General features: G+C 37.0%; 1 pseudogene; it reads left to right on the plus strand.

Annotated features, from left to right (window-relative positions):
- Positions 1-10,450: 10,450 nt before the first annotated feature.
- On the plus strand, positions 10,451-20,284 carry LOC122351023 (annotated as a pseudogene).
- Positions 20,285-23,697: the final 3,413 nt, after the last annotated feature.

Below are 23,697 nucleotides of genomic sequence, written 5' to 3' on the forward strand. Positions count from 1 at the left end.
TAAATAAACTAATGCAGCTAAGTCTAAAGCTGCCACATGTGTATTAGATCCTATTCCAACTAAATTTCTGAAGATATATTACCAGCAGCTGGTGAGACCTCTTCTAAATATTATTAACTCCTCCCTATCATTAGGTCACGTACCCAACCCATTCAAATTAGCAATTATTAAGCCTATGATCAAAAACCAACTTGATCCTAATGAACTATCTAACTACAGACCCGATATCAAATCTCCCATTTATATCAAAAATATTAGAAAAAGTTGTGTCTGCGAGTTATGCTCCTTCTTAAAGATGAATGATGTCTATGAGGAGTATCAGTCAGGTTTTAGACCACACCATAGCACAGAAACTGCATTAGTTAAAATCACTAATGACCTGCTCTTATCCTCCGACCCGAGGAGCTGCGTCTAAGCTACTAGTTTTATTGGATCTCACTGCTGCATTTGACACCATAGATCATAAATATTCTCCTGGAGCGTTTAAACACTGCTGGTGTACAGGGACAGGCGTTAAATTGGTTTTAAATCATACCTATCAGACCGTTATCAATTTGTAGATATAAGCGGAGACCGCTCTACTACAATGCCTGTAAAGTGTGGTGTGCCTCAAGGATCAGTTCTAGGCCCCTTACTGTTCTCTATACCATGCATGCTGCCCCTGGGGAACATTATTAGAAAGCACAGGGTTAATTTCCACTGTTATGCAGATGACACACAGCTATACATTTCATCTAAGCCTGATAAGTTATCAGAAATGTCTAAATTAACAGAGTCTGTTAAAGACATAAAAGACTGGATGACTAGAAATTTTCTTCTATTAAACTCTAATAAAACAGAGTGCTTCTTATCGGACCAAATTCATGTTTACAGCAAATTTCTGAGCTCAAACTACAATTAGATGGATGTGATATAAAGCGTTACTCCGACAGTTAAAGACTTGGGTGTGATATTGGACAGCAACCTGTCCTTCGAACACCATATCACTCATGTTACAAAATCTGCCTACTTTCATCTTAGAAATATTGCTAAACTCAGACACATGTTCTCTCTCTCCAGATGCAGAAAAGCTAGTTCATGCATTCATGACATCTAGACTGGATTACTGTGTCGCTGCTCGCTGGTTGTCAGCATCTTCAATAAACAAGCTTCCAGTTAGTGCAAAAAGCGCAGCGCTCGAGGAGTTCTTACCAGGACAAGGAAATATGATCATATAACCCCAGTTTTATCCTCCTGCACTGGCTGCCTGTTCATTTCGAATTGATTATAAAGTACTGTTACTGACCTACAAGGCTCTAAATGGTTTAGCCCCATTTATCTGACCAGCCTTCTGTCAAGCTACAACCCGTCACGCTCTTTAAGATCTCAAAACTCAGGGCTCCTGGTAGTTCCTCGTATAGCAAAGTCTACTAAAGGTGGTCGGCGTTTTCACATTTGGCACCCAAACTCTGGAATAACCTTCCTGCAAATGTTAGGGATCAGACACACTCTCTCAGTTTAAGTCTAGGCTAAAGACATATCTTTTTAGCAAAGCATACTCGTAAAGATTAACATAAACCTATGCTACAGTACATCGTGATTCCCAATAGTATGAATGGCCGCTACTCTAAGGTATCCTTTTGTCTCCACCTCAGGATGTACATCCCGAGGCATCTAAAGTCCGAGCCTCTCAGTGGACCCAGTGAGAGAGATGACCTTCCTGCGATGACGTCGAGGAAACTCAACCTTCTGTCTGGATTAATTCTATCTTGAACTTTCTGCATTGTAATTCATCCTGCTGTTTACTGTAACGCATCCTGCTGTGTAGTGACTTGCTTTTGTCTGTGGAATGATTTGCTTTGTTATGTAATAATCTGCTTTGTGAAACTGCTTTGGAACAATAGCCATTATAAAGCGCTATACAAATAAACTTGAATTGAATTGAACTGAATTTACATGCTCCAACATTCCATAGAGAATTCTGAATGTGACATCATAGAGAAACGGAACAACAAAGAATCTTGCCTAGAGCCTGGTTGCCTGGTTGCCATTTGTATTATTCGATACTTGTATCTAATGATATGAGCAAATAAAATATTCACAAAAGACTATTGCTAAAATCTTGTTTAACTACTTTACACACCTTAAAAAAGGATAATTTTATAAATAAGATTATATTTTGAATATTAATATTTGTAATACAATTTCACACTTCATTAAGCGTTACAAGTGCTCATGAAGTTGATGATATTTCTCTGCATTCCTGGAAGTACAATACAAAGCCTCTGCTTAAATAAAAAAATAATATAAAAACAACAATGAAACTATTTTGTCTTAAAACCTTTTATTTAATGAAATGCAGTCCAAGCATATCATTATACGGAGGATGTATATTCATGTATATTATTTTGGGTTTCTCTAAAGAAGAGTCTTTACAATACTGTGATAATTTTACACTTTTGAATAGCTATTTTCTCTATTCTCTCTCTTGGCTTTTGGCTATTTGATTTTTTCCGTTTAATGTTTGTGTTTCCCTCACTTCCAAAGGAGAGCGGTAGACAGCTTATGGTTCATGGGAGGATACCAATGCAGGGGTCAGTAGGATTGACTTGTTGGGGCAAAAAGCAGTTTAAGTAAGTTCTAGTTAATAAAACATTTTGAATGTCCTGAATATTTATAAGTTATGCCATCAGCCATGATTTTGAGATGGTGCAACATTCAGCCTGGAAGACAGTAACAAAAACTATATATTGTTATTTGAGTTTAATGTTCTGCTAATCCTGAAGAAACGTGATTAACGGTTTGTATGTATTTAATCAGGGATGGAACTAAATTCTACAACCACAGCAGAACTCAAGTTTGACCAAAACAAACAAACAACAAACATTTTCTGTATGCCGACTGCCATCTTGTACAATAAGGGCCTACAAAACAATTGAGATTATACGAGCTTGGAGTGGTCAACACAAGTAGTGGTCACCATATTCGATATTTGTATCTAATGATATGAGCAAATAAAATATTACATAAAAAGACTATTGCGAAATCTTGTTTAACTACTGTAGACAGCTTAAAAAAAAAAGATAATTATATAAATAGTATTATATTTTGAATATTAATATTTGTAATAAAATTTCACTTTGTTAAACGTTACAAGTACTCATGAAGCTGATGATATTTCTTACATATTACAATAGGGGCCTACAAAACAATTGAACTATACAAGGTTGGAGTGGTTCAACACACAGAAGTGGTCACTACAGGTCGGAAGAGGGTTTGTGTCAAATGCTAAATAAGACACATATATTTATGACGAGGAATAACAAATCTTCACACAGAGTATTTTATTATTTTTATTTATTAACATTTTTTTGGTGTCAAGCCCTGGCGTAGGCCTTACCAGAAGCTTGCCGGTCTCGCCATGATGCAAAGACCTGGGGCGGACGGATGGATGGGCCACTCATCAGCCCACCAGACACTCACGCTGACTGCAGGGCACTTCCTGTGTGGCCGTAGCAGGGTGCTCTTGTCTCTACGACTTTTGGGATGACCCTCGACAAAAACAGGAAAAAAAAAAAAATCAGGTTTATTAGACAACCAAGCGAAACAACTAACAAAAGTAAAGCAATTTGAGTTATCTCTATGATTTATGTTGATCATATATAGCTACGTTAAACCAGTGCGTGGAGAAAGGAGTCTGTCAAGAGGCATTCTCTCCTCGGGGTTGGGATGCAGGCAGGCGTTGATCAAATGGCTGCATTCTGTTCAGAAAAGAAGAGAGAGGCGTTTGACTGCTATCTTAAACTTCGCTTTACAACAACTCACCTGCTTGCAAAAAAAATCTGAGGAAGAGCGGACATCTTTTATGAATCCACTTGGCTCAGATGGCACTTTTTTAGTGCTTTTCTGCGATATAGAATTACTGTTGGCTTTGTTTTGCGAATGTCTCACCTTTTTTGACAAGCTGGGCAGATACCACAGCCAGTTCTTGCTCTTGTCCAGATCGGTGTGGTCTGGATAATGGCCGCCAGACCAAAGTGTACAAAACCACCCCCAGTGAAAAACACTGTTGCTGGCCGTCCGTGGTACTTGCCCCGTCTCTGAATATTCAGGGGGTGATATTCCTCTGTACCTGGAGGACATTTGTAAGTTTATACCGGCGGGGCATGTTTTCTCTTCACCGTTAGCATGTGCAACATGACAAGTTGGTCTGACTACTCACAAAATCTCAGGCATCCTGATATTACATACCACTAAAAGGTGCTGTCACGGCATTTCATGCAGCAGGTCGCAGCCAAAATCAATCAGAGTCCACGTCCAGGTTGTCTGTGTTAACTAACAAGTTCTCCAGTTTGATGTCTCTATGAAGAGAACTCGCGGCTGCAGCGTTTTGTCAGCAGCCTCGGCGACCTGCTGCATCACGTGCCGTGCAAGGTTTTCATCTAAGATGCCTCCAGCGCTCAAATAATCAAACAGGTTCTCACAGGGCGAGGGCACTGCAAGACCATAACATAATGGTCTGGAAACTCCTGCCAGTCCAGCAGCTCAACGATGTAGGGTGAGCTGGGACCCATATTGGCAGGGCGGTCAGGCCGATTTCCAGAGAGACAGGTTGGCGTGATCAGGCTAGCGGAAAGACAGTTTGTAATTACAGAAATGATTTGCCTGTCTATGATTAAAACAGAGACTGTGAGGAGATAACAGAGAGAGGCAGTCTACTTACAATGTTGATATATTTCATGTTTTCGTTTTTTGACAAATTTCAGTGCCACCTGATCAACAAAACAAATGATTAGTTCAAATGAAGATGTCCCTTTGTGAGATCAGCTTAATATAAAGCCATGATCATGTTCGGATAGGCCAGCGTCATGCGGCGCGCTGTTTAATGGATCACGCTCTTGAATTATTGTTATTACAGGCAAACTTGAACACAAACGATTTTTAATTTTTCAAAATGTACAAATTTTCAGTCAAAAGCGACCAAAAGTTAAACAGATCAGCTGCTCTAAATCATGTACACAGAGCAGAAAGAGTAATTTATCGGGTATATGTTTTTAAAAATTACGGAAAGCCATCTTGCATCGCACTCCCTTTAAAACAGCACGGATCCTCCTTCGCAGTTTAGCACCGATGCTGTAGTTCAAGTAGATATCTATAAAAAAAACATTAACATTTTTTCACATTCTCATGTATGAGTAGTTTTTAAATGTTAAAGGAGAAACCGTGGAATATTTGTATTGATCTTTCCAGCACGTAAACAGCCTGAATGTTCATGTCTGCGTTATATATCAAGCAGCCATAAAATATGTGTGTATGTTTTAGGTTATGACAATAAACCCACTCTCACTGCTCATAGCCACTTCACTGTCCTGTTGTTCTGTCAACGGGGACTTAATCTCTCCTTCGGACAGATTATCTTGACACACTCCTCTGAAGATGCTCCTTCCTCTGCTGCTCTTCAGAAGAAGGGAGGACTTTACCCAAGCTCGGGCTTCTGATGAACATCACATGTGATGTTCTGCAGAAAATCTGACCTAAAGAGAGGATCGGAAATGACAAAAGATTGAACAATCGCTAAAATAATACTTGAATAAATCATAAGAGCAGCATTAAGAGACTTTTTGATTCACAGAGCTCGATTCTATGCACATTTGGGTTACGTTGATGTGATTTACCATCAGAGCACCTAGAAGATCCAGCCTGCTCAGCTTCTCGCTTTGCTCCACTTTCTCATCCTGAGCTTTCTCACTCTTCCCAGCTCTTGGGCGAGAGAAGTGGAAACAGGCCAACCTCTTCAAAACCTCCATTTTTTCCCTCATCACCTTCTTCTTCTCACTCATCACCCTATCTCCTCCATCTTCCTCAACAGTACCAGCACGCTGATGAGGATTTGGCATATTGGACTGAAGTGGTGTACTTAGATGGGAGTTGTACACACACTCACTATCTACCGCTTTCTTTAAACAAAGTTTTGCTGACCCATGATCGCACTAACACACTGCTGTCTCTCCAAACTACCCCACAAAAGTAATATTGGAGTTTGACACTTTTACATGCTCAACATTCCATAAGAGAATTCTGAATGTGACATCATAAGAGAAAGCTAGAACAACAAAGAATCTTGCATGCAGGAAAGACTACAAAAGACTATTGCCAAAATCTTGTTTAACTACTGTACACACCTTAAAAAAAGGATAATTTCATTAAAAAGGAAAACACAAAGACAGGAATAAAAACAAAGCTGCAGCTAAATAATCACACCTACATATATACATACAAGCACCAAACCTTGAATACAAAATCATGGTAGTAATTCATTGAATAATGTGCACAAAATGCCTGCTAATGTTTTTGTTTGTTTGTTTTTAAACAGTATTTGTGTGTACAATATTAGTGCTACACTGTCCAAAAGTTGAGCTCCAAAAGCAAAACAGTAAAGTGACCAAGTCAAATCAAAAAAAAAAAAAAATCAAAAAATAACAAACAGGGTTGCAGCTTTTTTAGGAATTTGGCGGTCTTGGAAGTTTTGATATTTTGTTCCCTTCATCTCAGCCTTTGACCAGGATTTATTCTGAAAGAAATGAATACTAGTTTAACTTCTCAAGTAAAGAAATTAATGGCGCAGAGAAAGATTAATACGCCAGACAAGGTTTAGACTTTAGCATCACCTAGATTTTTGGTGGTGTAAATTTATTCTGAAGCAATATATTCAGTGCTCTATCAGCTTTTACATACTCAAAACTGCATATTTATAAAGGCCTAATTTTATGCATACATGTTTTGATATAAAAAAAAATTAATCCTTCTGTAGGTGGCAGTAAGTCACCGTTAATAAGCGAAGTCATGCGACTGAACCGATTCATTTAAACTGTTGATTCATTCAGGAAGGAAAACAGTGCTGTGGCTGGGTTTGTAATGTTTTTGATGGCGAAATAGAGCAAAAACAGGCAATATGTTGTTGAAAAAGCAAGTCTTCTTAATATTTTACCTCAGAATTCGTTAATCCTTCTCCGGATGAAGTAATCCGTGTGTTGATAGCGTTTTCTTCTCCCGCGCATGATTCGCGTAGAAATTTCTTGCAACCACAATAAATAAGTCTAATAATAAAACACTGAAATATAAGAGGCACAGTCACATATATTCACATTATCTCCCACAAATACCAATTAAATCGAAGTTGGAATCTGTTGGGAAATCTTCGTTGTTCCCTCCCAGGTTCAGATCTGTCAATGATGAGACTTACTTTTAAATTTACTATCTTAATTAGTTTAATAAAGTCAGAATAATTGAGACTGAGCTCAGGATACAGAACAACAGCATTAAAGGCATGCAGGGCAGTCCTGTATGATCACACTACATTTCACACAGTATTTATATTCTTGTGCTTGGGTCTTCCTCCCACTCAGGGTGTCCTTCACAGAACCAGGTGCAGTTGTTTCTTCTCGACCAGTAGATGAGCTCAGTAGTCTCCATATCTTGTTTCTGTAGATAAGACATTTTGCACAGCACATACACATAATATCAAGTAGAAAAACTCTTTATGAGGCCTGGGCACAGTGCTTCTATTGAGTAAAACCTGTAAAACATAAATCCTTTAAAACATAAATCCCACAAATCAAATAATGTGTCGTGGATTGTGTGAGGACATGCAAAACGAAGTAACGTTAAGTTAAACTCAACGAGTCTCAACAAACTAATAAGATATAGCACCTAAATACAACATTGGCATTACTAAAGATTGTAAAAAACAAAAACTAAATTCTTAACTTACATTTTACGTTAGAAGCGTTAAACTAATCCTTCTCCGGAAACTGAATGAAGTAATCTGTTTATTAATGGCGTTTGCTTCTCGCTCACGCAGTTCGCGCCTCAAGGATCTTGCACCCACAATGCAATCGTCATTGAAAATTACGGAAAAACACCTGTAAACTAAAAATACAGGAGAATTCCTTCAGTTAAAAACAGACATTTTACTGTATTTTTACGATTTTTTTACAGTGCACACACTTGGAAGTTCTAACGCTGTGAGCAGGTGCCTGCTGGAAAAAGTCAGCATCTCCAAAGCTTGTCAGCAGATGGAAGCATCCAGTGCTCAAAAAATCTCCATCACAGAATAATGACTTCCAGAAACTTCAAGCTTGAACTCTGTGCCTCTCAGTCTTCCTCCAGACCTTTCCAAATGAATTGCAAAATACCCAAAAAAACAGTTCAGTTCTTTTTCTTTTTAGCTAACTTGTGTCTGACTTTGTTTTAGTTTCAGAAGTGGTTTGGTAGCTTTTCCTGAAGGCGTCTGAGTGTGGTGACTCTTGATGCACTGACTCCAGCTTCAGTCCGCACCTTCTAAAGCTCTCCCAAGTGTTTCAACTGGCTTTGCTGGACATTTTTTTGTGTAAAGCGTTTATTGTGCCATGTACAGTGAGGAAAAAAATGTTATTCACGTCATATGTTTTTCACGTCACGAAAACAAAAAATATCACACCATACATTTAGCTAAAATTCATTACAGTAACATAACTTTTGATGTTTTATGGATTAAACAAAGGAAAAGACACTCACTTCAATTTATTTCCCTCAGACATATCACACAGTTCGTTGCTTTCAATACTTGTTGTACGTTTGTATATAAATGAGTACAAAACCTTTACATCTTTTAAATGTACATTTTGATCAATTCATTCTAAAGTAAGCTACAAATATTCAGTGCCGTGCTTGACTAACTTTATGCGCCTTAACTTTATATATAGTCCCTATACCTCGTTTCTTCAGATATACAACCCATAAAACTCTTTCTAAATGTCCCTCTCAAAAAGAAAAAAAAATCAGATGTTGCATGACTTTCCACGTTAAATTTAAAATATCATGTTTGTAGTAGGACTTACCTGAGGAGTGATCTTGACAAGATCTCCGCCAAATCAACGCTTGCGTACAGAATCATCTAAATTGTTGACTGGATTAGTTTTTGCAGTTTTAGTCAACATTTGCTTGATCTGAATGTTAAATGGATTTGAAAATAACCACTCATTTAATGATTATATTTTTGTGCAGATTATATAATGTGTCTTCTTGACTAAGCCCAAGCAATAAAAATTAGTTCAAATAAAATATTTTTGCCCTTCAAACATTTTGTTAATTGGATTTTTACAGTGTACTGTGGGTGTCCTTATGCTCTAGATGAGAGAGGAAATAACGATAGCGGCAAGCGGTGTCAGAGATGGACCTGCGGATCAACACAATGTGTGGCAAGTAATTTATATAAACTATTTCTACCTGTCACAACTCTCCTGAGTAGGTTCAGAAAAGGTCTCTTTTGGTTTGAGCTATTTCAGTTCCATTGACTAACTAAAGAATGACCAATCAATGTTGCTTTACTCCTGTTGCAACTTGGACAGTACACCCATCCATGCCTGCATGAGCCCAAAGGTTGCTCTGGGCTCCAACAGGGAAGTACTACACCGGGCCATCATGGGATGAATGTCCTAAAGTGTGGTCTCTGCGCACACAGAGCCCGCTGTGAGCCTCGGCTGTGCAAGCCCACGCTAGGCCTGTTTACGTTTGGTGTGGGTTGGCCTAGCCCACTGTGCCCACAAAAAGCCCTCATGGGCCCCAGGGTGTCACTTAGTCAATTTTAGTACTGTCTGATGTAGCATTACAAAATATACCTGATCTTGGATGGCTCTAAAAAGAAACTCCTGTTTCCACACACCAGTTTTAGGACAGAATATCTCACATGTGAAATTTTAATTGACCGGAGTGACACCCTGGGGCAGTGGGCTGTCAATCAGAATTGAATCTGGTCTGTGGAAACAGGGAGTATTCTTTTTTATTTTGAGAGCTTTTATTTTGTAATGCTGCATCAGATATCCTAAAAGTGACAAGGTGAAACCCTGGGGTGATGGACTGTCAATCTGAATTGAATTGGGTCTGCGGAAACAGGAGTTTCTTTCTTAGAGCTATCCAAAAGCAGACCCAACTGATCATGTATGAGTTTTGGAGGGCTTTTTATTTTTGTTATTTCTCACCAGACAGTTTTGTCATATTACGTATTCCTTTTTATATCACATTTACATTACTCATATTACTCGTTTTTATGTATGTATTTATTTATTTTCCATTCATTCATCGACAGCGAAACTGGATCAGAAAACGAAATCCAACGCCCACGTGTCCTCTGACGTGTCTTTACGCGTTCTCACCGTGACGCGTCGTGTACGCGCGCAGCCAGAACGAATCTGTTTTTCAGAAGCGGAGGAGATATTTTTGATTGCAGAAGGCTCGCACCACTAGATGTCGCTGTTTGTTCGCTCCGGTAAACGCACGCTTCCATGCGCTAAGCGTCAGCAGGCCTTTCTGAGCACTGATTGCTATGCTTCCACGACTGCATGCCCAACTTCCTCACTTCCACTTCCATTCGTATCCCGAGTCTCACACATGCCAGAATAACGCCGAGCCACTGCATTCGCCAGCGCTCGTGTTTTACAAAACGGATGAACGCAGCCATGCATTTCCAGGTAAAACTCTTATTCAATTATTAGCCTATATTAAAACTAGTTTGTTAATACATTTACAACCAAAACAGGGCTGAAGTTTAACACTTTCTTCTTAAGTTTCAGAAATTATAATCCATATTTTCTTACTCAACTAATTTTCAAATCAGTCAATGCATCTACTCTTGAAATTAGTTTGCAAGAGTTAACTTGCAAAGGGTTTCCACATCTATAGACTGAATGTATGCATTCTGTCCATTCTTACATTAAATGACCATAGTTATGCACCTTTGAGTGCTTTTTTTCTATTCTAGCAGAGGAGTTACAAATCGGTAACACTTTACAGTAGGTGTAATTTGCTAACATTAGTTAAACATTTATTACAGTGTTTAATCATCTTTTTTAACTAAATTAGCCATTCATTGTTAGTTTATGTTCATAGATGTTAATAATACATTAAGAAATGCTGAGATTTCTAACGTGAAATTGTATTAATAAATGCTGTAGTAGTATTGTTCATTCTTCTTAGTTCATGTTTACTAATTAACGAATGTTAGCATTAAAATTAATTGTAAGGCGTTACAAATCTTTAATCTTCAACAAAACTGTCCATATCACGTATGCTGTGAAGACTTTATATTCAGAAAAACATTCTTCAAACTAGATTGCGGATGAACAAATTATTGTATTATTTTACAGATTGTGATTTATAGACTTGCCATTTAAATCGTTGCACATAAAATGTTTATTCAGAGCTTTTTGTTATAATATGCCGTGATTTACATAAACCACATATTTGTTTAGCACATTAAACATGATTTACAGAAGGTTATTTTGAAATGTAGTAGGGGTTGGGGGATTGTGGACAGCAAAATGAAAGAAGAAAGAAAGAAAGAAAAAGAGGCCGAACCAGTGGTGTTTTGAAGTCGGCAGGGCGTGTGGCTGCCTGGAAGTATTTGCCATGTTGCTCAAAAATCATCTGCTGGAACCACTCTTTCTGTGGATTTACTGGCAGAGTTCAGCCACAAGTGTTTTTAATCATATAGTTTGTGTAAAAAGCAAAGGAAGCTGTTTCCTCGAGTTAATGTTGGTCTAGACCGTAAAGTGGGAGCTGGGTGGCACCTGAACTGTTGTTAAAGTGCCAGAAAGGTTATGAACCTCGACAGGATGCAGGCGGTGGGAGATCGCGCCATAAATACACCTGGCAAATAACAATCACATTTCCAAACAATCAGAAATGCTGAATTGCACTGTTACCACTGAGAATGCCATAAATAGTGCATCGAATCCTCAAACTGCAGCACAGACTAGACTTGTGGGATAAATATTTTCCTTGAAGTCTATGTAAATCTGAGCTGTATGCCACCAGGGGATGTGTCTTTATATAGTATAGCACACCACAGCAAAAGCCTTTTGCTTGACATTTGAAGTTATCATATGTTTTAAATAGCTTTAATAAAATGTGTTATTATTGTATGTTTGTTATAAAGCAATGGCTGTTGAGGAGCTGAACTGATATTGCGTGGACTGCCTGCTCTGTACAAATCTGTGGCTGTAAGTAACCCAGATTCTCCGACTCTGACTAGTACTTAGTGCCGTATATTTTTTAGACATTGCACACAATGTAGCAGTGCTCATTAGGGCGGCGCTGCCTTGGTCGCCCATTGTGATGAACTAGGCCGTTGTGAAACCTGTTTATGTAGAGTCTGCTTTAGCGGACATGAATAACACAGATTCTGTAAATTCATTGTGAAAACTCTCATTCGGTGGAACTGACTTATGAAATCTCTCAGGTCAAGATGTGTGGATCTTTGTCTGCGATATCTCTGCAAGTCTGGGTGACGCTGACGCTGCTCTCTCGGCTACAAGGTGCAAGTTCATTTCCTTTTGAGCTTTAGAGTATCTAAGATCTAGAAGCGCTATGTAGGTCATCTAAGAGTGACCGTGAAAAAAAAAGAAAGGGCCGAATCTTAAGCGGCTTAGAAATGCATTCTTTGGTTTTATGCAGATCAACGTTTATGGCATTTTCAAAGAGATTAAACTGATTTTGTCCCTTTCAAAAAACAAAAAGGAAGCAGTTTATTCATAAATATGCTTCCATATATACAAGAGGTCACTTTAACATACATTTAGTGTTTTATGTTTATGATTCTGCATGTCGGTTGTGCCACATAATTTGGGTTCACGCAGACAGAAGTTAAAAATCTAATAAATAAAAATGACCAAAAAAATTAACTCATTCTGAAAAGATTTGATCATTTTGCAAGGATTTTATAATTGTAAATTTTATATTAAAGCCTAATAAGGATAAAAATGAAGTTTAATAAGATCATACAGTAGAACAAGTGAAACCATTCATTGCATTTTAAATTTATTTATGAATAAATGAATAGAGAGGAATATAAAACACGTAAAACTATTGACTCGTGCTCTTTCATATCGTTGTTAAACGTTATTCTAATATTTGCACTATTTTGTCGATATGTCCTAGGTAAGGTCCTTGCACCTTCTCATCTGGAAGCGATGACTGGGCGTCCCTTCATGCTGGCCTGCAATATTACCTTAGAGACAGGAGGCCTTAAAACAAGTGCTGTGGTTAGACATGACCAATAAAACAATGCTACACTATCAGCCTGATAAGTATGACCACGTCACCCAAGTGGATGGAGTGGAGCTTTCCCAGAAAAGCGCAGGTCAGCAAGCTCACACCAGCGTTATCACCATCAGAAGAGTTGCGCCCCGCCAGCGAGGGCTGCTACCAGTGTCTCTTTGATGTGTACCCAACCGGGCAGCAGAGAGGAAGGGCGTGTCTTTCACTCACGGGTGAGACTTTCTCAAACTCTTTCTGTGATATTTTTCAACACAGATGATCCGAAATTATGGATTTTAGAAGAACTATGATTCGCTAATCAAAATGACTGCAAGGAAATGCTATTTTCTCAGCTCTATGATGGTTTCGTGATGAATGACGTGATTTATCGGTGGCTATTACAAAACATTGATTATTCGTTATAAATAGTGCCCCAAAAGGAAGTGGTGAGAACCACTTTCCTGTCTAACGCACATTTACTTAAAAAACTGACAACTAGCTATCACGAAAACCACAAGACTCTGCATCAGATAAAAACTGACACTGGGTTAATTTTTATCAGCCTAAGTGTGAGGTTACATCTGAAAGCCATGAGCGATAATCGTTTACTCACTTTCACGTCTTTCCAAACACTTACAACTTACTTTCGTTTGAAAAGACTTTCTTTTTCTCATAAAATATGAAGTCGATGGTCAACGTTTGATCACCTTCACCAGCATTATGAGCAAACAGTGCGTGATTTTTATTACTTGGAGAGTGTAAAAATCCCTTCACTTTTGTATTTGTTTCAGCAATGGTGGAAATGATGGACAATAAAACAGTTGTGAGCGGACAGCCTGTTACTCTTCCATGCAAGTATACTCTCAGTAAGAGAGTCCGGCAGGTTCTGTGGAGAAAGCAGCGGAACAAGGGGACACAGCCACTGTTGCTTCTTATGTGAAGAGTAGCAGACCCGTCATTGAGAGCCCTTTCAAGGATCGTGTCAGTCTAAATCCATCACTCGGGCAGACCAAGCTCTCCATACACCAGGTTCAGACAGAGGGCGAGGGCTGTTACACCTCACGAGTTCCACACGTATCCAGGTGGCATTAAGGCGCCACGGCGTGTCTGTCAGTCTATGGTAAGTGCGAAGAGTAGTAATCACGGAGCTTATGGCCATTTTCTTAAAAAAATCAAGGATAGTTTACCCAAAAATGAAGTAGTCTTGTGAATGTGCATCGAAGTCTGACAGAAGAGAAGTTTTTCGTCATACCATTACAGTTGAGCAGCGGTTATCGCATGGACTATTTTAATGATATCCTGAATGCATTTTTGGTATTGAATGGGTCGATTACGTTGGTGTCTATGCAGGGTGAAAGCTCTCGGATTTCATCAAACAATATATTCATTTGTGTTCTAAAAATTAACTTATGGGTTTAGATCGACACGAGGTGAGTAATGAAGAATCATTTTTGGGTGAACCGTCTCTTTAAGAATAACTACTGAAGCAGTCTGTGATTGGCTCAATTTTTAATAAACCCCAAAACTATGATCATCCGGTTCTTTTAATTCTGTATAAGATTCATTGACAGGACACCTTTATTCAGTTCTTGTCATGATTTAGTTCAAATAAAGGTACATTAAAAGCGACTCATAAAAAGCTTGAATGTACCTTTTTTAATATATGTTTCTAACTGCTGAATTAAAATTAATTAGGTATTCTGTATTACCCGTATGGATGTCGCTACAATGAATAGCACTGCTAAAAAGTACATCGATTTCACACATTCAAGCTTAGCCTCAAATCTCACACATGTGGGTTTGCAACATTTCACACACGTGTAGACTGTTAACAGATGGAAAATTATTGTCTTTTTCCATTAGCATTGTGGGGTATTTAACAGCCCCCTTGCCTCTTTTGGGAGTAATACAAAGTTCTCCAGATATACGCTGAGTAGGAGTCGGGTATATCTGTAACAAAGTGAAAAAAAATGAAGTGAGAGTGAGGAAGAAAAGAAAGTATTTGTGCGTATGTCGTTCAGGTTTTGCCTAAAAAGCTTACAAAAATGTTGAAAGTATCATCAGCCAATGGTGTAGGAGAAAACAGCTTATAAACACAGTACTAAATAATGCAGTAATTATAAAGTAAATATAAATAAAAAATGAAATACAATAAAGCAAATCTGAGAAAAAAAAAGGAACAGTTAACTAAAAAAAAAAAAAAAAAAAAAAATAAATAGTTTATACTTGTTTTCCAAATAAACCTTGTTTTTCTTTGATTTAATGTGAAGATAGAAAGGTGACACTTTATTTTAAGATGTGTAATTATACATTTAAATACGGAGTATTGTTAATTAAGTACATGTGCTCACTATATGTTTTAGTATTCGGGTTTGATTTAGGTTTACTTGCATGTAATTATACATAAGCACATGTAACATAACCAAGACAGCTTAAAATAGTGTTAATCAATAGAAATTCTGAAGACAGGGTTAGTCACTCTGTAGCATGTTGTTCCAGTGAATACACATAATTTATTCAAGTTTAAAACACATGGAAAAAGCAAACAGCAGGAGCAAACCAATCAAAATTAGCCTTCTTTAGCTTTAGAACCACTGTGACTGAATTGAGTCGTGAACAAATCATTTAAACCTCTTAATGTTAACTGAAAAAGTTTTGGAAACCTGATCCGACCATAGGACAGAAGTCATTTTGACCGCATTTATGGCGCTTTCTTATTGTACCTGACAAGGTAAATGACAGCATTTAATTCATCACTTTAATTTTTGGGTCCTGTTCACCCCAAAAAAACACTTCCATTTCTACAGCAGTAACTTTTTCAGAGGCGCTCAGCAGCATTTCCTGTTTGAGGGCCACAATTACACAGAGATGACAAAATGACCTACATTTTTATCTCGCGCATATCGTTTTTGTGCAGCGGTGATATTAGCCCCCACATTATTTAACTCTGTTGAAAGCACCGCAACCACTGCCAGGTTAATACTTTTTGAGGAGAAAGTTAAAAGCGGTCAAAGCTGACGCTGGTTCTGATGCTCGGCTGTGACAGTAGTTTAGAGGATAGATTGGGATGAGGCCAGTGCGATTACTGTGTCTCTGTTCCCACTAGAACAGAAGCTCCACTGTGTGTCCTTTCCCTCTGTTGATATTCTGGCTGTTGTCACCAAAAACCTCACACAGCCACAGAAGCGCACAGAGCCTCACTCTCCCCTCGGCTTGTCATGGTTTGTCCTTTCTCTTTTATCTGACTTATGTCACAGTGTTCCTCTTTGATGGAGTCTGCCGCAGACATGACCAGCGTCTGACGGCTTGTAATCAACATAACAACACAAGCGCCTTCTTTTGTCTTCTGAATGAAGCTGCCACTTACAATGTGACAAAGAAAAGTTCAACGTGGCCAGTACAGTATTTGTAACGGACATATACAAAGTTCACATGTTTGGCACACTTTGACTGTTGTGAGGTTCCCAGCTAAACATTATCTCGACAACCGAGAGCACACGCAGGTCATCTCTGGGGATTTGAAGTCTAAAGATTTAAATTAGGATTTTAAATTGAATGTATTGCAATTGCTGATCAAATTAGCAGATAATAAAAGCATCTGCAAAATAAAAATAAGAAAGTACACTGATATGGAACAGAAACAAATTAAATATAGATATGGTCCTCACTTGCCACTTGTTATTTTAGTATCATTGAGATAATATTATAGTATTTATGTAGCTATGCCATTTTCCTTTTATTTTATTGAAAGTTTTATTTTTTCATCTTTATATTTCAGTATGTAGTTTTAATTATTTTAGTACACAGAGTTAAAAATGTATAGCTGAAAAAAAAAAAAACACTTTATTTTAAGGACCAGTTCTTATTATTAAGTATTAACTGCAACTTTTGACTCAATAAACTACTCATTTTCAACCTATTAATAGTAAGGTTATGCAGAACAAGGCATTAATATGTACTTTATAAATACTAATAAACCCGCCAACATGCTGGTAATACTCATGGTAATAAACACCTAGTTAATAGTGAGAATTGGTCCCTACATTTTTTTAAATAATATTTTTAGTAATATAAAGTTTTAAGTTAATAAGTAATTCACCCCTAACTCCAATTTGCATAATGTTTTTTTAAGCGTCTAACAGCCACCTTCTATAATGTTTTAGTGTCTTTTAGTTATGTCAGTTTGGGGCAAATGTGATGTATGTATTTAATTAATGAAATTAAATTTGAACTACAATCATATTTAACATTTTTACTCTTATAGTCTTATAGACTATAGACTCTGATGTCTTATATAATTACACAATGAAGTTCATGTCATTTTCCCAGTCCTACCCAAACCTGAGGGCCAGTTCGTCACCGTATCTCAGGGCATTGTGGAAGCGAACTGCTCAACCGTGTCGCGTCCTGCAGCAGCAGATCTCCTGGAATGTGGAAGTCAATAAACAATCAAACCCTGGGCCCGCCGTCAACTCCTTTACCAGCTAGGGGCGGCACCACCATGGTGGTCAGTTCCATTGAAATGCAGTCTCAGCTACTGGGCGATGAACTCGTGAAGTGTAAAATCGTCACCAAGGCCTTGAGTCGGCCATCTATGTGTCTCTGAATAAATGTGAGTGAAACCTACTCGATTTTTGTCCTGTTATGTTCTGGTTTTGTTAGTGGACTGTTGTGAATATTTACTGTAATATATCGTGTGTTTTATTTCAGCCAGGAACATCCACGTCGTTCTCATTTCAGCCAGCTGCGTGGCCCTTGTGCTGCTCATATGTCTGTGTATCTGCCTGAAGAAGTGCTAGCTTCACCTGCTGATGTAGTCAGTAGCACCGTGATCGCTTTAATCATTTAAAAGACACGCACAATTTATAGTCATTTATTTATACATATATACATTTGTAAATAAAGGCTGTTGGATCTACGCCTTTATGTTTTAAATATAAAAGTGTACACATATAAGAAAGTAGAAGTTTGTGTGCAAGAATAAGCACAGGAAGACAAAATAGTTTTCTTTGGATAATGTTAATATTTTTAGTTTTTATAATATTAGTTTTTTATTCTCTTGGCTTTTGACACTAATGGAAATATAAGTTATATATAAACAGATATTTCCTACAGACACTACTGCAGCAAAACAAAAAAGCCAAAATATTTTTAGCTTGTGAAAATTTTGGCCACTACTGTATAACTAGTATTAATGTAATATAATATGTAAGTGCTTTATACGTTTTAGCGGTAATATATTGCATTTCACCCTTAAGTTAATAAAGTTGAAAGACTGTACTTTTCCAGAGGATCTGATGAAAACAGCTACTGGAAAAGCAGCCGGAAATAGAGACGCCAGAATGACTCGCTAACCTCGCGCAATCTGTCTTCTTTATCCAAGTCTTCCTTCCTGCTTCATTCTTTTTCAACTTTCCTCAGAATCTGCAGAGTCACCGGAGAGTCAAAAGAAAAAAACATTTCATATTTGTTTTAAGTTTAAACCAAAGCAAATTAGCACAAGGTCTTGGGGAGTGAAAAAAGCGCCTCCGGCCGGTCAGACAGGAAATCAGATAATTCTCTTAAGGTTGAGTTCATTCTCTTACCGATCATTGCTGCACTATACATGAGTGAAGTGTTCTTAAAATTCTTCTGATTGGTTGTGGTTTTGGTTTGAATTTTATTGCACTAAAATAGGTTTTGGTCTCAGATAAGATGTAAAAATAGTATAGAAGCAAAGCTTATAAATGAAACCAAATATGTCTATACAGAGCCCTGTTTATGTACAGAACCACAGGAAGTCTAAGGTGTTACCACTTCCTGTCTCTTGCAGGAAGCCCATCTTATACCAGGACCGTTTAGTGTGATGAACACAAAGTTATTGTGAATTGTCATTACAACTCCTCTTCCATGATGGGAATTACTTATGAGTCAAACAGGAAATAAATGGGAAAGGACATTATTTTACTTATTAGGACTTTATTAACTCATGAAAAGTGTGTGTTAAATACCAGAATGGAGTGAGAGTGATCTACAGCTAAATTGATAAATTGTAAAGTTAATAAAAAAAACGTATTTTCTTTTCAACAACAAACTCATTCACATGAGCAACGAGCCATTCACAGCAAGACCTGTAACTTGGCCTTTCAGAACCGAATGTAACATTCCTTTTAACCCAAAACTGTGTTGCTGTTCCTTAAATGTCGAAGCGTCACATTTGTCTGAAGTCTCCAGAGAGGACAGAGCTCCCTCAGTTGTCTGGCTCCTCCAAGAATTTTCTCCCTCTTCACATAAACATCTTCACCGAGCTTTCCTTGCTGCTATCATCTTTGCGCACCAAGCACATTAAGGCAGTGTTTCTACACCTGCTTCAAAACCTTTTTTTCAGCATCGACATCTATTTTAAGCATGCGAAACCAGTGTAGCTTGCAGGATTATTCATACGTTGAATTCTCTGAACAGTGGAAGCATTGTGGCTCTGTAGCGTTTGTCAAAACACTGCTCTGTGTGGTGAGAGGAAACCGTTTGAGCAAGATCATTTCTAGCAACTTGCTTAGAGAACTTTATGCTGTAGTGTTCCTGTTAAAGGCAGCCTGTTGCAAAGACTTTCTTTCCCAGAGAGGGAAAAAAAAACAATCCAGGTTTTCAGATTCGAAGAACCTTATGATGAGGAAATGGTCACATCTGCTTAAAGCGTAATGAGTGAAAATATTTTCAATTCGCACTTGTTGTGATATTAAAGCTAACTTTCATGTTGCCCGCTATTGTAAGGCGTATATGAAGTCATGAAAATGTAGTACAAGTTAGGTGGTAGCAGTTTTAAGCTGAAAAGGAACAAAACAAAACATTAAAGCAACATCGATTATCTTTCAACCCATCCTTGTATCAATTTGACATTAAGTAAAGCATTAGCTTTAGGAGTTTAGGATGATCAGATTTCTAAAAAGTCTTCAAATTTTTCTAAAAACACTTCTAATTTGTTACGCTTTATTTTGAAAGTCAGTTCAGACATTCTAGCTTTTTGTAACATGGCCAACTACATGTTAAGGTTTAGTACATTATGTTGACAAATGTATCTTTGTGTATCCATCAAAATAAAGTGTTAGGCGTTATTAAGCAGACTAATAATCGACGTTTAGTTGAGCTAGTTACTTACTGTTAGTAAAATGGACCATCAGAAGTGTTATCATGTAATTCAAGGATATTAAAACATTTCTTTTTCTCTCTTCTTTCTTCAGGCAGACTGAAATAAAAGGAAATGCTGCTACGTTCAGATACACCCTGACCAAACAACAGTGTTCCCTCTGTCTGAATCACACAGACGAAACTGAGTCAACGTCTTCTAATATAACTGATATTCAGTGTAACAGTATAAAACAAACGTTTAATCAACACTTCCAGCACTAGATTTCTTATTTATTATAGACTGTATATTTTAGTAAAGGATTTTTTCTTAGTGAATCTGTACTGAATCATTACTCTTTAAAGCGACCTATCTATATTATCTGAAAGCTAACACTCTGTAATCATAGATAAGTTAGTTGTTATTGTTAGCTTTACTGATGTTTTGATCGAGTGTAATAAAATAATAGAGTTTTATCGAAACACTTTTGTAGACACTTATTTGGCCTTCGGTGCCAAGTTATTGTCTCGATGTTTGGATTAAAGTGTTTTCCCACTAGAGGAAGTGAGCTCCTTTTAAAACATTTAGCTAGACGTCTTTCTGAAATTGGGTATTTCCATCCTCTTTACACCTCTTTGTAATTTGTGTTTTATATAAAGTTCTCTGAAATCTCTCAAATAATAAAGCAAACATGCACTTTGTTAATTTTAAATTGTGTGATATTGTAAGATATTATATTTAATTTGCCATTGTAAAGACAACCAAGTGAGTGATCCACCCACCTATAATAATATTTGTATTATTATTATTATTATTATTATTATTTATTATGTAACAGGTCTACAGCCAAGTTCATAAAATGTTAAACAGTAGAAAAAATTATATATATATATATATATATATATATATATATATTAACTGATAATTCATTACACATCTTTCTGAACTCATTAGTTTGCCCATCTATCCTTTAATATATGCTGTTATTTTATTAAATAACTTGAATTATTATTTTTCGTGGATAGCAGCTTTATCTAGACATCAATATAAAAGCAAAAAGGGTATATATGTTTTATATGGAATTTATTAAAGAAAAATGTATTAACAATCAGCAATTCACAAATACATTTCTGAAGCAATTGTTGAGTAATAATTTCCACAGCTGGGCATATTACTATTTCAAAGCAAACTACAATATATGAACTGAATTTCTGAATTATTACAGTCGCTAATGTGCTCTTTACAACAATAACGACTGTTAAGCCTGATGTATAAAACAGAGGTCAGCACATCTGAATTCAGACAGAGAGCAGGAGGAAGACCCTTTTGTGTTTCCATGCACTGTGGAAGTGAAAACAGCATTTAGAAAATAAAATGCACAACATGATAAACAGTTCATTTTAAAACAGAACGTACCTGATTTTTATTTGCCATATGTTTTCTTGTAGACTTTCTTCCTAAAATATTTCATAGGATTATGCAGGGAAACACAGAACTAATAGAAGTTAAAGCAGCTGAATTAAAACGCTCAAATCACTCACCTTGGTGTCTAATGGCATAAAGAAAGGATACGATGATAACTATGAAAACCAGCCCCAGTATTCCACTGCTGATGTACAAAAAATACCAGTCATTTAGCTGTGTATTTAGATCAGCTACTGCTGTAGGTAGTAAACAGGGAGAAAGTGTTTAAGAGATGTGGTAATTATCCTGCAAAAAAGTAAGTGTATCAGTAATATCCAGTTTTAAAGGTCACATACTTTTCATTTGTATTATCAGCTAAAAATGTCTTAAGCCATTAATAGTTAAATGTCTTAATAAGACTTTTCAACAAAATCATCAACAAAATCATCAGTGAATCTCTAGATAATGTCTCTTACATGTCACAGTCACATTCATAGCATGACTTATAGACATATCGCCTTCTTTACATCTGTAGAGACCAGTATCCTCCATTGAGATGTCTGAGAAAACCAGGAAAGCCATCCCTTCATGTTCTGCGAGGTTCTTCCACTCGGTTCTTATGTTATCTGAGTAATTTAAAGGGTTACAGTTATGTCCGTAGATTTTGCACCATGAGACTCTTGGGTTCCTGTGACATCCGTGTAGAGTTATAGAACAGTTTATCTTCAACTCGCTCGTAACAGGAGCTAGAAACACTGTGTTTCGTGCCACTCTGACCAGCGGAATACAAGCCATCTCCGACCCTACAAGAATGAAGAAAAACAAGCAGATCAAGAAAAGTAAATTTTTTATATGTCAGGTTTTTAGAGATCTACATTGACATCATCCACCAAAATATCTATTAACTAAGCATTTTCTTTCTTTTTTTTTATTTTAGTAGAATTGACATGGTTATTTAAACTATTAAAAATGTTTACTGGTGTAACAACTTTATAAACAACTGAACAAATTTCAGGTGTGCGTTTTGTACAAATGTTGAATTTGTTTTATAGCTGTGTTTTTCTTTCTTTTTTTTTTTTTAGATTTGATGGTAACTGTGCATAGCGCTTCACGGTAATGCAGGGCATGAAAAGTTACTTTATCTAAATGTAATAAATAATAAATAAAAATTAAATGAATAAGATAGAGAGAAGTAACTACATGATTTATAAAATCCTAATTCATCCCAAATTCATCACATTTAAGAATATAGAGGAGGTCTGAATGCTCACCGTTTATGGTACTCTTGACAATTACAGGCATCAATATCAGAACAGTGGCCAGGATCATCTGGAAGACACAGTTGCTTATCGTTTAACGTCTTTTAATGCATAAGGTCTTTAAGGTCTTAAAAATTTTTTTTTGCATTATTTAATATTAATTTTAAAATCAGATCTGTGCACATATGTGTGCAAGCGTGTTGGACTGAAAGCGCAAATGTTATATAAGCCAAGACATCTCTTACCATCTCTGTTTTACTTTTCTTGTGCTTAACTTGTATCTTCAAATCTATGAATCATAAGTGCTTTTCACCTGCTTCGTTTCTCAGCAATTCTTTTTGCTAGCTGGCTTTGTGTCTTTGTCCGTTTCAGATGGTTGCTCTTCCTGGTTTGTCTTCTTTCATCTCCGACAGTGTCAGACCTTCTCTAGTGTGCTTGTAGTGGTTTCAGTTTGTCTAAACCTTGGTACAGGTTGGTCAAACCTCTTCAAATGTTAAAGAGAAAAGGATGACCTAGAAACAAATGGACTAATTTGGAATGGAGAGATATGACTAGCAGTATAAAATGTGTAGAAAAATATAAAACATACAGGTAATTCTTCCACCAGGACACTATATATTAGTTTATAGGCAGTGCTACTAATATTTTTATAGTATAGTGCTATACATTAACTAACTAGTTTTAATACTACTTAAAACATATGAAAATTACCCCATATCTTACTCACCCCGAAGCCATCCACAAGTACTATGATGTAAGACTAACCTGTATGCCTCTGAAGCAGATCGTAACAAAAAATTCAAGTTTTACAACTTAAATAACTCGTGTTATTTCGGGCCCAGAGCGTTCTCCTGTTGTGGGCGTGTCTTTGAAACAACA

The sequence above is a fragment of the Puntigrus tetrazona genome, chromosome 1 (assembly GCF_018831695.1).
Source record: "Puntigrus tetrazona isolate hp1 chromosome 1, ASM1883169v1, whole genome shotgun sequence".
Classification (NCBI taxonomy): Eukaryota; Metazoa; Chordata; class Actinopteri; order Cypriniformes; family Cyprinidae; genus Puntigrus; species Puntigrus tetrazona.